A 19,298-nucleotide genomic window follows, 5' to 3' on the forward strand; every position below is an offset into this window, starting at 1 on the left:
TCTGTCTTTGAGAATTCTGCAAAGGGATATTAAGTGGGGACCGGAGGCCTGTGACGAGCAAGGAAATGTCTTCCATTGAAAACTGTAGTGAAACTTTCTGAGCAACTTCCTGTGATATGTGTTTTCATCTCATAGAGGTAAATCATTCTTTGGATTGAGGAGTTTGAAATCACTCTTTCTGTGGAACCTGAGAAAGGACATTTTGGAACGCTCTTAAGAATATGTTGAAAAAGGAATACGATCTGTGAAAAACCAGAAGGAATCTTTCTGTGAAACTTCTCCATGTCTTGTGAATTCCACTCACCCAGTTAAGCTTCTCTTTTCATTGAGCAGTATTTTAACACTGTTTTTGTTTAACTGTGAAGGGATATTTGGGAGTGCTTTGAGGCTTATGGTGAAAAAGGGAATATCTTCAGATAGAAACTGGACAGAAGCTTTCCGAAGAGCTGCTTTGTGGTGTGTGCATTCCACTCACAGAGTTATACTTTTCTTTTCATAAAGGATTGGGGAATCCCTTTTGGAGAAAAAGCTACCAGGGGACATTCGGGAATACATGGATGGCTATGGTGAAACAGAAAATATCCTCAGACAAATACTGAAAAGAAGCTTTCTGTGAAACTGCTTTGTGATAGATATGTTTATTCATCTCACATAGATGAACTTTCTTTCTATTATGCAGTTTTGAAACGTTGTCATGGATGGATTCACGAAGGGACATTCGGGAACACATTCACACCTATGGTGAAAAAGGAAATATCTTCAGATAAAAACTAGAGAGAAGTTTTCTGAGAAACTGCTTTGTGATGTGTGCATTCCACTTAGAGAGGTTTGCCTCTATTCCCATAATGCAGTGTTTGAACACTGTTCCTGTAAAACTGAAAAAGTGATATTTCGGAGTGCATTGAAGACTATTGCAAAGTGTGAAATATCCTCTAATAAAATCCAGAAGGAAGTGTTCCAAGAAACTGCTCTCTGATATGTGCATTCATTTCACATAGTTAAAGCTTCCTCTACGTTGTCTAGTTTGGAAACTCTGTCTTTGAGGGATCTGTGAAGGGATATTAAGTGGCACCCAGAGGCTTGTGGTGAGCAAGAAAAGGTCCTCCAGTGAAAACTGGAGAGAAGCTTTCTGAGCAACTGCTTTGCGATGTGTGTATTCATCTCTTAGAGTTAAACTATTGTTTGAATTGAGGAGTTTGAAATCACTGTTTTGTGGAATCTGAGGCAGGACATTTGGGAACTTTCCTTAGAATATGGTGAAAGAAATATTCTCAAGTAAAATCGAGAAGGAAGCTTTCAGTGAAACTGTTCTGTGTCTTCTTAATTCCTTTCAATCAGTTAAGCCTCATTTTCATTGAGCAGTTTTCTAACTCTTTTCATGTTTAGCATGTGAAGGGATATGCGGGACGGCTTTTAGACTTATGGTGAAAAAGGTAATATGTTCTGACCGAAACTGGAGAGAAGCTTTTCAAGGAACTGCTTTGTGACGTGTACATTTCACTCACAGTGTTATATCTCTCTTCTCATACAGCATCAGGGAAACTCTTTTGGAGAAAAAGGTACCAAGGGATAACCGGGAGCATATTGAGGTCTATGGTGAAAAGGGAAATAGCCTCAGAGAAAAACCGGAAAGAATCTTTCTGTGAATCTGCTTTTTGCTATGTTTATTCACCTCACATAAATAAAGCTTTCTTTACATTATGCAGCTTGGAAACTCTGTCATGCATGGATCTGCAAAGGGATATTCGGGATCACATTTGGGCCTATGGTGAAAAAGGAAATATCATCAGATAGAAACTGGAGAGAAACTATATGAGAAACTGCTTGGTGGTGTGTGAATGCCACTCAGGAGTTATACCTTTCTTGTCATAAGGCACTGTTTGAATACTGTTCCTGTAAAACTAAAAAAGTGATATTCGGAGCACATTGAAGACTATGGCAAAAAGTGAAATATCATCCAATAAAACCCAGAAAAGAGGCATTCCAAGCAACTGCTCTTTGACATGTGCATTCATTTCAGAGAGTTATAACTTACTCTACATTTCCCAGTTTGAAAGTGTGTCTTTGAGGATTCTGCAAAGGGATATAAAGTGGCAACCGGAGGCCTGTGGCGAGTATGGAAACATATTCCATTGAAAATTACAGAGAAGCTTTCTGAGCAACTCTTTTGTGATGTTTGTGTTCATCTCATAGAGTTAAATCATTCTTTGGATTGAGCAGTTTGAAATCACTGTTTCTGTGGAATCTGAGAAAGGACATTTGGAAACGCTCTTTACCTTGAAAAAGAAATAACCTCAGATAGAAATGAGGGGGAATCTTTCTGTGAAACTGCTCTGTGTCACGAGAATTTCCACTCACACAGTTAAGCTTCTCTTTCCATTGAGCAGTATTCTAACACTGTTTTTGTTTAGTCTGCGAAGGGATATTTGGGAGCGCTATGAGGCTTCCGGTGAAAAAGGAAACATCTTCAGATAGAAACTGGAGACAAGCTTTCCGAGGAGCCTCCTTTTGACCTGAGCATTCCACTCACAGAATTATACCTTTCTACTCATAGAGAATTGAGGAATTCCTTTTGGACCAAAAACGACCAAGGGACATTTGTGAGTGTATGGACGGCTATGGTGAAAAAGAAAATATCCTCAGACAAAAACTTGAAAGAAGCTTTCTGTGAAACTGCTTTGCATTAGATATATTTATTCATCACTCCTAGATAAAACTTTATTTCTACTACGCAATTTTGAAACTCCATCATGGACGGATTCAGGAAGGGACATCTGGGTGCACATTCAGGTCTATGATGAAATAGGAAATATCTTCAGATAAAAACTAAAAAGAAGCTTTCTGAGAAACTGCTTTGTGACGTGTGCATTCCACTAAGGGAGTTATACCTCTTTTCTCATAAGGCAGTGTTAGAACACTGTTCCTCTAAAACTGAAAAATTGATATTTAGGAGCACATTGAAGACTATGGTGAAAAGTGAAATATCCTCAGCTAAAACCCAGAAAGAAGCATTCCAAGAAACTGCTCTCTGATATATGCATTCATTTCACAGAGTTAAAGCTTACTCTACCTTGCCCAATTTGGGAACTCTGTCTTTTAGGAATCTGTGAAGGGATATTAAGTGGCGCCCGGTGGCTTGTGATGAGCAAGGAAACATCTTTCGATGAAAACTGGACACAAGCTTTGTGAGCAACTCCTTTGTGATGTGTGTTTCGTCTCATAGAGCTAAACCATTCTTTGGATTGAGCTGTTTGAAATCTCTGCTTTTCTGGAATCCGAGGAAGGATATTTGGGAATGCTCCTTAGAATATGAAGAAAGAAATATCCTCAGGTAAAATCTAGACGGAAGCTTTCTGTGAAAATGTTCTGTGTCATTTTAATTCCTCTCACTCACTTAAGCCTCTCTTTCCATTGAGCAGTTTTCTAACCCTGTTTATGTTTAGCATGTGAAGGGATATTCAGGAGCACTTTGAGGCTTATGGTGAAAAAGGAAATATGTTCAGACCAAAACTGGAGAGAACCTTTCCGAGGAACTACTTTGTGACGTGTGCATTCCACTCACAGTGTTATACCTCTCCTCTCATACAGCATCGGGAAACCTCTTTGGATAAAAAGGTACAAGTGGTATTCAGTAGCATGTTGATGCCTATGGTGAAAAGAGAAATAGCCTCAGACAGAAACTGGAAAAAAACTTTCTGTGAAACTTCCTGGTGATATGTGTATTCATGTCACATAGCTAAAGCTTTCTTTACATTACACAGTTTGGAAACTCCATCATGGATGGATCTGTGAAGGGACATTTGATAGCACTTTCAGGACTATGGAGAAAAAGGAAATATATTCATATAAAAACTGGAAATAAGCTTTCTGTGAATCTGCTTTTTGCTATGTTTATTCATCTCAAGTAGATAAATCTTCCTTTACATTATGCAACTTGGAAACTCTGTCATGGATGTATCAGTGAAGTGCATTTGGGAACATATTCAGGACTATGGTGAAAAGGGAAATATCTTCAGATAAAAACCAGAAGGAATCTTTCTGTGAAACTGCTCTGTGTTGTGTGAATTCCAATCACACAATAAAGCTTCCATTTTCATTGAGCAGTATTATAACACTGCTTATGTTTAGCGTGTGAAGGGATTTTCAGGAGCGCTTTGAGGCTTACGGTGAAAAATTGAATATGTTCAGCTAGAAACTGGAAAGATGCTTTCCGAGGAACTGCTTTGTGATGTGTACATTCCACTTACAGTGTTATTCCTCTCTTCTCATACAGCATCAGGAAAACCACTTTGGGGAAAAATTTACCAAGGGATATCGGGGAGCATATTGATGATTATTGTGAAAAGGGAAATAGCCTCAGATAAAATTAGGAAAGAAGCATTCTGTGAAACTGCTCTATGATATATGTATTCATCTCACATAGATAAAGCTTCCTTTACAATATGAAGCGTGGAAATTCTGCCATGGAAGGATCCGCGAAGAGACATTTGGGAGCACATTCAGGACTATGGTGAAAAAGAAAATATTTTCAAATGAAAACTGGAAAGAAGCTTTCTGTGAATCTACTTTTTGCTGTGTTTCTTCATCTCACATAGATAAATCTTTCTTAACATTACGCAGCTTGGTTATTCTGTCATGGACGGTTCCCCGAAGGAACATTCGGGAGCACATTCATGACTCTGGGAAAATGGAAAAATCTTCAGATAAAAACTGGAGAGAAGCTTTCTGAGAAACAGATTTGTGATGTGTGCATTCCACTCAGGGAGTTACACCTCTTTTCTCATCAGGCAGTGTTTGAACACTGTTCCTGTAAAACCAAAAAGTGATATTTCGGAGCGCATTGAAGATTATGGTGAAAAGTGAAATATCCGCAAAGAAAACCCAGAAAGAAGTGTTCCAAGAAGCTGCTCTCTGATATGTGCATTCATTTCACAGAGATAGAGCTTACTTTACATTGTCCAGTTTGGAAACTCTATCTTTGAGAAATCTGCGAAGGGATAGTAAGTGGCGCCCAGAAGCATTTGGTGAGCAAGGAAACATCTTCTGTTGAAAACTGGAGGTAAGCTTTCTGAGCAACTGCTTTGTGATGTGTGTATTCCTCTCACAGAGTTAAATCATACTTTGAATTGAGCAGTTTGATATCACTATTTCTGTGGAATCTGGGGAAGGACATTTGGGAACACTCTTTAGTATATGTAGAAAGAAATATAATCAGATAAACAAAAGTAGGAAGCTATCTGTGAAACTTCTATGTGTTGTGTGAATTCCTCTTGCTCAGTTAAACTTCTGTTTTCATTGAGCAATTTTCTAACAGTGTTTACTTTTAGCGTGTGAAGGGATATTTGGGAGCACTTTGAGGCTTACGGAGAAAAAGGAAATATGTTCAGGTAGAAACTGGAGAGAAGCTTTCCAAGGAACTGCTTTGTGACGTGTGCATTCCACTCACAGTGTTATACCTTTCTTCCCATACAGCATCTGGGAAACCCTTTTGGAGAAAAAGGTTCCAAGATATATTCAGGGACATATTAACGCCTATGGTGAAAAGGAAAATAGCCTCAGACAGAAACTGTATAGAAGCTTTCTGTGAAACTGCTCTATGCTATGCGTATTCATCTCACATAGATATAGCTTTCTTTACATTATGCAGCATGGAAAGTCTGTCATGGACGGTACCATGAAGGGACACTCGGAGCACATTCAGGACTATGGTGAAAAAGGAAATATCTTCGGATAAAAACTGGAAAACAGCTTTCTGTGAATCTGCTTTTGGCTATGATTATTCATTTCACGTAGATAATGTTTTCTTTACATTATGCAGCTTGGAAACTCTGTTGTGGATGGATCCGCAAAGTGCATTCGGTAGCACATTCAGGACTATGGTGAAAAGGGAAATTTCTTCAGATAAAAACCAGAAGGAAGCTTTCTGTGAAACTGCTATGAGTCATGTGAATTCCTCTCGCTCAGTTAAGCTTCTCTTTTCATTGAGCAGTTTTCTAACACTGTTTATGTTTAGCATGAGAAGGGATATTTGGGAGTGCTTTGAGGCTTACCATGAAAAAGGAAATATGTTCAGGTAGAAACTGAAGAGAAGCTTTCTGAGAAACTGTTTGTGACGTGTAAATTCCACTCAAGGAATTATACCTCTTTTCTCATAAGGCAGTGTTTGGACATTGTTCCTGTAAAACGAAAAAGTGATATTTTGGAGTGCATTGAAGATGATGGCGAAAAGTGATATATCCTCAAATAAAACCCAGAAAGAAGAGTTCCAAGAAACTGTTCTTAGTTATGTGCATTCATTTCACAGAGGTAAAGCTTACTCAACATTGCTTAGTTGGGAAATTCTGTCTTTAAGAAATCTGTGAAGGGATATTAAGTGGTGCCCAGAGGCCTGTGTCGAGCAAGGAAACGTCTTCCGTTGAAAACTGGAGAGAATCATTCTAAGCAACTGCTTTGTGATGTGTGTATTCATGTCATAGAATTAAATCATACTTTGGATTGAGCAGTTTGAAATCACTGTTTCTGTGAAATCTGAGGAAGGACATTTGGGAACACTCTTTAGAATATGGAGAAAGAAATACCCTCAGATTAAAAAAAAAAAAAGAAGGAAGCTTTCTGTGAAACTACTATGTGTCATGTGAATACCTCTCATTCAGTTAAGCCTCTCTTTTCATTGAGGAATTTTCTAACCCTGTTTATGTTTAGCATGTGAAGGGATATTCAGGAGCCTTTTGAGGCTCACGGTGAAAAGGAAACATGTTCAGACCGAAACTGGAGAGAAGCTTTCTGAGGAACTGCTTTGTGACATGTGCATTCCACTCACAGTGTTATACCTCTCTTCTCATACAGCATCGGGGAAACCCTTTTGGAGAAAAAGGTACCAAGTGATATTCAGGAGCTTATTGATGCCTATGGTGAAAAGGGAAATAGCCTCAGACAAAAACTGGAAAGAAGCTTTCTATGAAACTGCTCTGTGATATTTGTATTCATCTCACATAGATAAAGCTTTCTTTACATTACACAGCTTGGAAACTCTGTCATGGATGGAATCACGAAGGGACATTCAGGAGCATATTCAGGACTATGGTGAAAAAGGAAATATCTTCATATAAAAACTGGAAAGAAGATTTCTGTGAATCTACTTTTGCTATGTTTATTCATCTCACATAGATAAAGCTTTCTTTACATTACACTGTTTGGAAACTGTCATGGATGGATCTGCGAAGGGATATTTGGGATCACATTGGGGCCTATGGTGAAAAAGGAAATATCATCAGATAAAAACTGGAGAGAAGCTTTCTGAGAAACTGCTTGGTGATGTGTGCATTCCACTCAGGGAGTTATACCTTCATTCTCATAAGGCACCGTTTGAACACTGTTCCTGTAAAACTAAAAAAGTGACATTTGAAGTACATTGAAGACTATGGCAAAAAGTGAAATGTCGTCCAATAAAATCCAGAAAGAAGCATTCCAAGAAACTGCTATCTGATATGTGTATTAATTTCAGAGTGAAAGTTTACTCTACATTTCCCAGTTTGGAAAGTCTGCCTTTGAGGATTCTGTGAAGGGATATTTAGTCACAATTGGAGGCTTGTGGTGAGCTTAAAAATGTCTTCCGTTGAAAATTGGACAGAAGCTGAGCAACTCTTTGTGATGTTTGTATTCGTGTCATAGAGATAAATCATTCTTTGGATTGAGCAGTTTGAAATCACTGTTTCTGTGGAATCTGAGAAAGGACATTTGAGAACGCTCTTTAGAATATCCTGAAAAAGAAATAACGTCAGAAAGAAACCAGAAGGAAGCTTTCTGAGAAACTGCTCTGTGTCACATGAATTCTGCTTGAACAGTTAAGCTACACTTTAAATTTAGCGGTATTCTACCACTGTTATTGTTTAGTTTGGGAAGGGATATTCGGCAGTGCATTGAAGCTTAAGGTGAAAAAGGGAATATCTTCAGATAGAAACTGGAGGGAAGATTTCCGAGGAGCTGCTTTGTGATGTGTGCATTCCACTCACAGAGTTACACTTTTCTTCTCATAGAGGATTGGAGAATCCCTTTTGGAGTAAAAGCTATCAGGTGACATTTGGGTGTATATGGATGGCAATGGTGAAAAAGGAAATATCCTCAGACAAAAACTGGAAAGAAGCTTTCTGTGAAACTACTTTGTGATAAATATGTCTATTCATCACACATAGATAAACTTTCTATCTATTATGCAGTTTTGAAACGCCATCATGAACAGATTCGTGAAGGAACATTTGGAAGCACATTCAGGCCTATGGTGAAAAAGGAAATATCTTCAGATAAAAACTGGAGAGAAGCATTCAGAGAAACCATTTTGTGATGTGTGCATTCCACTCAGGGAGTTATACCTTCATTCTCATAAGGCACTGTTTGAACACTGATCTTGTAAAACTAAAAAAGTGATATTCGGAGCACATTGAAGACTAGGGTGAAAAGTGAAATGTCGTCCAATAAAACCCAGAAAGAAACATTCCAAGAAACTCTTCTCTGACATGTCCATTCATTTTACAGAGTTAAAGCTAACTCTACATTTCCCAGTTGGGAAAGTTGGTCTTTGAGGATTCTGCGAAGGTATATTAAGTAGCAACTGGAGGCCTGCAGCGAGCAAGGAACTGTCTTCCGTCGAAAATTTAAGCGAACCTTTCTGAGCATACTTTTTGTGATGTTTGTATTCATCTCATAGTGTTAAATCATTCTTTTATTGACTAGTTTGAAATCACTGTTTCTGTGGAATCTGAGAAAGGACATTTGGGAACGCTCTTTAGAATATCCTGAAAAAGAAATAACCTAAGATAGATACCAGAAGGAAGCTTTCTGTGAAACTGCTTTGTGTTGTGTGAATTCTTCTTGCCCAGTTAAGCTTCTCTTTTCATTGAGCAGTATTCTAACACTGTTTTTTTAGTCTGTGAAGGGATATTCAGGAGCGCTTTGAGGCTGATGGTGAAAAACAAAATATCTTCAGATAGAAACTGGATATAAGGTTTCCGATGAGCTGCTTTATGATGTGTGCATTTCACTCACAGAATTATACTTTTCTTCTCATAGAGCATTGGGGAATCCCTTTTGGAAAAAAAGCTACCAAGGGACATTCAGGAGTTTGTGGATGGCTATGGTGAAAAAGGAAATATCCTCGGAGAAAAACTGGAAAGAAGAGTTCTGTGAAACTGCTTTTTGATAGATATGTTTATTCATCTCACATAGATAAAACTTTCCTTATATTATGCAGTTTGGAAATTCCGTCATGTGTGGATCTGCGAAGGGTGATACAGGAGTACATTCAGGCCTATGTTGAAAATGGAAGTATCTTCAGATGAAAACTGGAGAGAAGCTTTCTGAGAAACTGCTTTGTGACATGCGCATTCCACTTAGGGAGTTGTACCTGTTTTCTCATAAGGCAGTGTTTGAACACTGTTTCTGTAAAACCGAAAAAGTGATATTTCGGAGCACATCGAAGACTATGGCGAAAAGTGAAATATCCTCAAATAAAACCCAGACAGAATCGTTTCAAGAAACTGCTCTCTAACATGTGCATTCATTGCACAGAGTTAAAGTTTACTCTACGTTGCACAGTTTGGAGACTCTGTCTTTGAGGAATCTGTGAAGGGATATTAAGTGGTGCCCGGAGGCTTGTGGTGAGCAAGGAAATGTCTTCCAATGAAAACTGGAGAGAAGCTTTCTGAGCAACTACTTTGTGATGTGTGTATTCATTTCATAGAATTTAATCATTCTTTGGATATAGCATTTTGAAATCACTGTTTCTGTGGAACCTGAGAGAGGACATTTAGGAACGCTCTTTAGAATATGCAGAAAAAATAAATACCCTCAAATAAAAAGCAGAAGGAAGCTTTCTGTGAAACTGCTCTATGTCGTGTGAATTCCACTCACACAGTTAAGCTTCTCTTTTCATGGAGCAGTATTCTAACACTGCGTTTAGTCTGCGAAGGGATATTCAGGAGCGCTTGGAGGCTTACGATGAAAAAGGATGTATATTCGAATGGAAACTGGAGAGAAGCTTTCTGAGGAACTGCTTTGTGACGTGTACATTCCACTCACAGATGTATGCCTTTTTTCTCATAGAGGACTGGGGAATCCCTTTTAGAGAAAAAACTACCAAGGGACATTCGGGAGTATATGGACGGCTATGGTGGAAAAGTAAGTATCCTCAGACAAAAACTGGAGAGAACCTTTCTGTGAAACTGGTTTGTGATGGATATGTTTACTCATCTCAAACAGATAAAACTTTCGTGATATTACCCAGTTTGGATACTCCCTCATGGACAGATCCACAAAGGGACATTCTTGAACACATTCATGCATATGGTGAAAAAGGAAATATCTTCAGATAAAAACTGGAGAGAAGCTTTCTGAGAAACTACTGTGTGATGTGTGCATTCCACTCAGGGAATTATACCTCTTTTCTCATGAGACAGTGTTTGAGCATCGTTCTTGTAAAAATGAAAAAGTATTATTTCGGAGTGCATTGAAGACTATGGCGAAAAGTGAAATATCCTCAAATAAAACCCAGAAAGAAGCGTTCCAACAAATTTTTCTCTGACATGTGCATTCATTTCACAGAGTTAAAGCTTACTCTATGTCTCCCAGTTTGGAAACTCTGTCTTTGAGGAATCTGTGAAGGGATATCAAGTGGTGCCCAGAGGCTTGTGGTGAGCAAGGAAACGTCTTCTGATGAAAACTGGAGAGAAGCTTTCTGAGCAACTGCTTTGTGATGTCTGTATTCATTTCATAGAGTTAAATCATTCTCTGGATTGAGCAGTTTGAAATCACTGTTTCTGTGGAATCTGAGAGAGGACATTTGGGAACACTCTTCAGAATATGGTGAAAAAGAAATACTCTCAGATAAAAAGCAGTAGGAAGCTTTCTGTGAAACTGCTCTATGTCGTGTGAATTCCACTCACACATTTAAGCTTCTCTTTTCATGGAGCAGTATTCTAACACTGTGTTTAGTCTGCGAAGGGATATTTGGGAGTGCTTTAAGGCTTACGGTGAAAAAGGAAATATGTTGGGATAGAAACTGGAGAGAAGCTTTCCGAGAAACTGCTTTGTGATGTATGCATTCCACTCACAGATTTATGCCTTTTTTCTCACAGAGGATTGGGGAATCCCTTTTGGAGAAATAGCTACCAAGGGACATTTGAGAGTATAGGGACGACTATGGTGGAAAAGTAAGTATCTTCAGACAAAAACTGGAGAGAACCTTTCTGTGAAACTGGTTTGTGATGGATATATTTATTCATCTCAAAGAGATAAAACTTTCCTTATATTACGCAGTTTGGATACTCCGTCATGGACAGATCTGCAAAGGGACATTCTTGAGCACATTAGGGGAATGATGAAAAAGGAAATATCTTCAGATAAAAACTGGAGAGAAGCTTTCTGAGAAACTGCTTTGTGATGTGTGTATTCCACTCAGGGAATTATACCTCTTTTCTCATAAGGCAGTGTTTGAGCACCGTTCCTGTAAAAATAAAAAAGTGTTATTTCAGAGTGCATTGAAGACTATGGCAAAAAGTGAAATATCCACTAATAAAACCCAGAAAGAAGATTCCAAGAAACTGCTCTCTGGTATGTGTGTTCATTTCACAGAATTAAAGCTTACTCTACATTACCCAGTTTGGAAACTCTGTCTTTGAGGAATCTGTGAAGGGATATTAAGTGGCGCCCAGGAGGTCTGTGGTGAGCAAGGAAATGTCTTCCGATGAAAACTGGAGAGAAGCTTTCTGAGCAACTGGTTTTTGATGTGTGTATTCATCTTATAGAGTTAAACCATTTCTTGGATTGAGCAGTATGAAATCACTGTTTCTGTGGTATCTGAGGGAGGACATTTGGGATCGCTCTTTGGAATATGGAGAAAGAAATATCCTCAGATGAAATCCAGAAGGAAGCTTTCTGTGAAACTGCTATGTGTTGGGTGAATTCCTCTCGCTCACTTAAGCTTCCCTTTTCATTGAAGAGTTTTCTAACACTGTTTAGGTTTAGCGTGCAAAAGGGTATTCGGAAGCGCTTTAGGTCTCACAGTGAGAAAGGAAATATGCTGAGATAGACACTGGAGAGAAGCTTTCCGTGGAGCTGCTTTCTGATGTGTGCATTCCACTCACGAATTATACCATTTTTCTCAGAGAGGATTGGAGAATCCCTTTTGGAGAAAAAGCTACCAAGGGACATTCGGGAGTATATGGACGACTATAGTGAAAAAGGAAATATCCTCAGACAAAAACTGGAAAAAACCTTTCTGTGAAACTGCTTTGTGATAGATATGTTTATTCATCCCACATAGATAAAACTTTCTTTCTATTACACAGTTTTGAAATGCCGTCATGGACGGATCCATGAAAGGATATTCGGGAGCACATTCAGGACTATGGTGAAATAGGAGATATCTTCAGATAAAAACTGGAGAGAAGCTTTCTACTGCGTTGTGATATGTGCTTTCCACTCAGGAAGTTATTCCTCTTTTCTCATAAGGCAGTATTTGAACACTGTTCCTTTAAAATTGAGAAGGTTATATTTCAGAGTGCATGGAAGACGATGTTGAAAAGTGAAATATCCTGCAATGAAAGCCAGAAAGAAGTGTTCCAAGAAACTGCTCCGACATGTCCATTCATTTCAGAGAGTTAAAGCTTACTCTACATTTCCCAGCTTAAAAGTCTGTCTTTGAGGATTCTGTGAAGGGATATTAAGTGGTGACCAGAGGTCGGTGGCGAGCAAGGAAATGTCTTCATTGAAAACTGGAGAGAAGCTTTCTGAGCAACTGCTTTGTGATGTGTGTATTAATCTCATAGTGTTAAATCATTCTTTGGATTGAGCAGTTTGAAATCACTCTTTCTGTGGAACCTGAGAAAGGACATTTGGGAACGTTCTTAAGAATATGGTGAAAAGGAAATACCCTCCGATAAAAATCAGAAGGAAACTTTCTGTGAAACTGCTTTGTATCATGTGATTTCCACTCACACAGTTAATCTTCTGTTTTCATTTAGCAGTATTCTATTTAATCAGCTAAGGGAGAATCAGAAGCGCTTTGAAGTCTATGGTGAAAACGGAAATATCTTCAGATAGAAACTGGAGAGAAGATTTCCAAGCAACTACTTTCTGACGTGTGCATTCCACGCAAAGAGTTATACTTTACTTCTCATAGAGGATTGGGGAATCCCTTTTGGAGAAAAAGCTACCAGGGGACATTCTGGAGTATATGCACGGCTATGGTGAAAAAGGAAATATCCTCAGACAAAAACTGGAAAGAAGATTTCTGTGAAACTGCTTTGTGATACATATGTTTATTCATCTCACATAGATAAAACTTTCCTTATATTGTGCAGTTTGAAAAGTCCGTCATGGATGGATCCGCGAAGGGAAATTTGTAAGCACATTGAGACCTACAGTGAAAAAGTAGATACCTCTTTTCTCATAAGACAGTGTTTGAACACTGTTCCTATAAAACCAAAAAGTGATATTTTGGACGTAATTGAAGACTATGGCAAAAAGTGAAATACCCTCAAATAAAACCCAGAAACAAGCGTTCCAAGAAACCGCTCTCTGATATGTGCATTCATTTCACAGAGTTAAAGCCTACTCCACGTTGCACAGTTTGGAGACTCTGTCTTTGAAGAATCTGTGAAGGGATATTAAGTGATGCCTGGAGGCTTCTGGTGAGCAAGGAAACATCTTCTGATGAAAACTGGAGAGAAGCTTTCTGAGCAATTGCTTTGTGATGTGTGTATTCGTCTCATAGAATTAAACCATTCTTTGGATTGAGCAGTTTGAAATCCCTGTTTCTGTGGAATCTGAGGAAAGACATTTGGGAATGCTCCTTAGAATATGGAGAAAGAAATATCCTCAGGAAAAATCCAGAATGAAGCTTTCTCTGAAACTCCTCTGTGTCGTCTTAATTCCTCTGGCTCAGTTAAGCCTCTCTTTTCATTGAGCAATTTTGTAATCCTGTTTATGTTTAGCATGGGAAGGTATATTCTGGAGTGGTTTCAGGCTTATTTTGAAAAGGGAAATATGTTCTGATAGATACTGGAGGGAAGCTTTCTTAGGAGCTGCTTTGTGATGTGTGCATTCCAGTCACAGTGTTATACCTCTCTTCTCATACAGCATCGGGAAAGCCTTTTGGAGAGAAAGGTACCAAGTGATATTCTGGAGCGCATTGATGCTGACGGTGAAAAGGGAAATAGCCCCAGATAAAAACTGGTAAGAATCTTTCTGTGAAACTGTTCTGTGATATGTGCATTCATCTCACATAAATAAAGCTTCCTTTACATTACGAAGCTTGGAAACTCTGTCCTGGACGGATCCGCAAAGGGACATTTGGGAGCACATTCAGGACTAGGGTGAAAAAGGAAATATATTCAGATAAAAACTGGAAAGAAGCTTTCTGTGAATCTGCTTTTTGCTATGTTTATTCATCGCACATATATAAAGCTTCCTTTACATTACACAGCTTGGACACTCCGTCATGGATGGATCCGCGAAGGGATATTCGGGATCACATTTGGGTCTAGGGTGAAAAAGGAAATATCATCAGATGAAAACTGGAGAGAAGCTTACTGAGAAACTGCTTTGTGATGTGTGCATTCCACTCAGGGAGTTATACCTCTTGTCCTATAAGGCAGTGTTTGAACACTGTTCCTGTAAAACTGAAAAAGTGACTTTCATAGCGTCTTGAAGACTACGGTGAAAAATGAAATATAATCAAATAAAACTGAGAAAGAAGCGTTCCAAGAATCTGCTTTCTGATATGTGCATTCATTTCACAGAGTTAAAGCTTACTCTACATTGCCCAGATTGGAACCTCTGTCTTTCATTAATCTGCGAAGAGATAGTAAGGGGTGCCCGGAGGCCTGTGTTGAGCAAGGAAATGTCTTGTTTCGAAAACTGGAGAGAAGTTTTGTGAGCAACTGCCTTGTGATGTGTGTATTCATCTCATAGAGTTAAATCATTCTTTGGATTAAGCAGGTTGAAATCACTGTTTCTGTGGAACCCGAGAAAGGACATTTGGAAACGCTCTTAAGAATATGCTGAAAAAGAAAGACCCTCAGATAAAAACCAGAAGGAGGCATTCTGTGAAACTGCTCTGTGTCATGTGAATTCCACTCACACAGTTAAGCTTCTGTTTTCATTGAGCAGTATTCTAGCAATGTCTTAGATTAGTCTGCAAAGGGATACTTGGGAGTGCTTTGAGGCTTATGGTGAAAACGGAAATATCTTCAGATAGAAACTGGAGAGAAGCTTTCTGAGGAGCTGCTATGTGACTTGTGCATTGCACTCACAGAATTATACCTTTCTTCTCATACAGCATCGGAGAAACTCTTTTGGAGAAAATAGTACCAGGGGATAACCGGGAGCAAATTGAGGCCTATGGTGAAAAGGGAAATATCCTCAGACAAAAACAGAAAAGAAGCTTTTTGTGAAACTACTCTGTGCTATGTGTACTAATCTCACATAGATAAAGCTTTCTTTACATTACACAGCTTGGAGACTCTGTCATGGATGGATCCATGAAGGGAAATTTGGGAGCACATTCAGGACTATGGTGAAAAAGGAAAGAAGATTTCTGTGAAATCTTTCCAGAAAAAAACTGGAAAGAAGATTTCTGTGAAACTGCTTTGTGATAGATATGTTTATTCATATAACATAGATAAACTTTCTTTTTATTACGCAGTTTGTAAGCTCCATCACGGACGTATCTGCGAAGGGACATTCAGGAGCACATTCAGGCCTATGGTGAAAAAGGAAATATCTTTAGATAAAAACTGGAGAGAAGCTTTCTGAGAAACTGCTTTGTGATCTGTGCATTTCACTCAGGGAGTTATACCTATTTTCTCATAAGGCAGTGTTTGAACATTGTTCCTGTAAAACCAAAAATGTGATATTTCGGAGCACCTTGAAGACTATGGTAGAAAATGAAATATCCTCAAATAAAACCCAGACAGAAGCGTTCCAAGAAACTGCTTTCTGATTTGTGCATTCGTTTCACAGAGTTAAAGCTTACTCTCTGTTGCCCAGTGTGGAAACTCTGTCCTTGAGGAATCTGCAAAGGGATATTAAGTGGCACTGAGAGGCCTGTGTTGAGCAAGGAAATGTCTTCTGTTGAAAACTGGAGAGAAACTTTCTGAGCAATTGCTTTGTGATGTGTGTATTCATTTCATAGAGTAAAACCATTCTTTGGATTGAGCAGTTTGAAGTCACTGTTTGGGTGGAATCTGAGTAAGGATATTTGGGAATGCTCTTTAGAATATGGAGAAAGAAATATCCTCAGACGAAAACCAGAAGGAAGCTTTCTGTCAAACTGCTATGTGTTGAGTGAATTCCTCTCCCTCGTTAAGCTTCTTTTTTCATTGAGCAGTTTTCTAAAACTGTTGATGTTTAGTGTGCGAAGGGATATTCTGGAGCACTTTGAGGCTTATGGTGAAAACGGAAATATCTTCAGATAGAAACTGGAGAGAAGCTTTCCGAGGAGCTGCTTTGGGACGTGTGCATTCCACTCACAGAGTTATGCCTTTCTTCTCATAGAGGATTGGGGAATCTCTTTTGGAGATAAAGCTACCAAGGGACATTCAGGAGTATATGGACAGCTACTGTGAAAAAAGGAATATCCTCAGACCAAAACTGGAATGATGCTTTCTGTGAAACTGCTTTTTGATAAATATGTGTATTCATCCGACGTAGATAAAACTTTCTTTATATTATGCAGTTTGGAAACTCCGTCATGGATGTATCTGCAGAAGGACATTCGGGACACCTTCATACCTATGTGAAAAAGGAAATCTCTTCCGATAAAAACAGGAGAGAAGCTTTCTAAGAAACTGCTTTGTGATGTGTGCATTCCACTCAGGGAGTTATACATCTTTTCCCTTAGGGTAGTATTTGAACACTGTTCCTGAAAAACTGAAAAATGACATTTCGGAGCACTTTGAAGACTATGGCAAAAAGTGAAATATCTTCAGGTAAAACACAGAAAGGATCATTCCAAGAAACTGCTCTCTGATATGAGCATTCATTTCCCAGAGTTAAAGCTTACTCTACATTACCCAGTTTGCAAACTCTGCCTCTGAGGAATCTGCAAAGGGATATTTAGTGGCACCCAGAGGCCTGTGGTGGGCAACGACTTGTCTTCTGATGAAAACTGGAGAGAAACTTTCTGAGCAACTGCTTTGTGATGTGTGTATTCACGTCCTAGAGTTAAATCATTGTTTGGATTGAGCAGTTTGAAATCACTGTTTTTGTGGAATCTTAGGAAGAATATCTGGTAATGCTCTTTAGAATATGGAGAAAGAAATATCCTCAGATAAAAAGCAGAAGGAAGCTTTCTGTGAAACTGCTTTGTGTCGTGTGAATTCCTTTCACTCAGTTAAGCTTCTCTTTTTCATTCAGCAGTTTTCTAATACTGTGTTTAGTCTGCGAAGGGATATTCGTGAGCGCTTTGAGGCTTATGGTGAAAACGGAAATATCTTCAGATAAAAACTGGAGAGAACTTTTCTGTGAAACTGCTTTGTGATGTTTGCGTTCCACTCAGCTAGTTATGCCTCTTTTCTTTAAGGCAGTGTTTGAACACCATTCCTGTGAAACCAAAAAAGTGATATTTCGGAGCACATTGTGGACTATGGTGAAAAGTGAAATATCCTCAAATAAAACCCAGAAAGAAGTGTTAAAAGAAACTGCTCTCTGATATGAGCATTCATTTCCCAGAGTAAAAGTTTACTCTACATTACCCAGTTTGGAAACTCTGTCTCTGAGGAAACTGCGAAGGGATATTTAGTGGCTTCCAGAGGCCTGTGGTGGGCAACGACATGTCTTCTGATGAAAATTGGAGAGAAACTTTCTGAGTAACTGCTTTGTGATGTGTGTATTCACGTCCTAGAGTTAAATGATTGTTTGGATTGAGCAGTTTGAAATCACTGCTTCTGTGGAATCTTAGGAAGAATATCTGGGAACGCTCTTTAGAATATAGAGAAAGAAATATCCTCAGATAAAAAGCAGAAGGAAGCTTTCTGTGAAACTGCTTTGTGTCATGTGAATTCCTTTCACTCAGTTAGCTTCTCTTTTTCATTCAGCAGTTTTCTAACACTGTATTTAGTCTACGAAGGGATATTCGTGAGTGCTTTGAGGCTTATTGTGAAAACGGAAATATCTTCAGATAAAAACTGCAAAGAAACTTTCAGAGGGGCTGCTTTGTGATGTGTGCATTCCACTCACAGAGACATACCTTCCTTCTCATAGAGGATTGGAGAATCCCTCTTGGAGAAAAAGCTAAATAGGGACCTTCGGGAATATATGGATCGCTATGGTGAAAAAGGAAAATCCTCAGACAAAAACTGGAAAGAAATTTTCTGGAAAAGAAATTGCTTTGTGATAGATATGTATGTTCATCTCACATAGATAAAACTTTCTTTACAATACGCAGTTAGGAAACTCTGTCATGGATGGATGTGCGATGGGACATTCGGGAGCGCGTTCAGGAATATGATGAAAAGGGAAATATCTTGAGATAAAAACTGGAAAGAAGTGTACTGTGAATCTGCTTTTGTTATGTTTATTCATCTCACATAAATAAAGCTTTCTTTACATTACGTAGCGTGGAAACTCCATCATGGACAGATGCACGGTGGGATATTCAGGATCAAATTCAGGCCTATGGTGGAAAAGAAAATTCCCTCAGATAAAAACTGGAGAGAACTTTTCTGTGAAACTGCTTTGTGATGCTTACATTCCACTCAGGTAGTTATACCTCTTTTCTTTTAAGGCTGTGTTTGAACACCATTTCTGTCAAACCAAAAAAGTGATATTTCGGAGCACATTGTGGACTATGGTGAAAGTGAAATATCCTCAAATATAATCCAGAAAGCAGTGTTGCAAGAAACTTCTCTCTGATGTGTGCGTTCATTTCACAGAGTTCAAGCTTACTCTACATTGCCAAGTTCGAAAACTCTGTCTTTGAGGAATCTGCGAAGGGGTATTAAGTGGTGCCCGGAGGCCTGTGGTGAGCAAGGAAATGCCTCTGGTGAAAATTGGAGAGAAGTTTTCTGAGCAACTGTTTTGTGATGTGTGTATTCATCTCATAGAGTTAAAGCATTCTTTGGATTGAGCACTTTGAAATCGCTACTTCTGTGGAATCTGATGAAGGACATTTTGGAATGCTCTATAGAATATGGAGAAAGAAATATCCTCAGATAAAAACCAGAAGGAAGCTTTCTGTGAAACTGCTGTGTGTCACGTTAATTCCTATCGCTCATTTAAGCATCTCTTTTCATTGAGCAGTT

Source organism: Macaca nemestrina, chromosome 8, assembly GCF_043159975.1.
Source record: "Macaca nemestrina isolate mMacNem1 chromosome 8, mMacNem.hap1, whole genome shotgun sequence".
NCBI classification, from domain to species: Eukaryota; Metazoa; Chordata; class Mammalia; order Primates; family Cercopithecidae; genus Macaca; species Macaca nemestrina.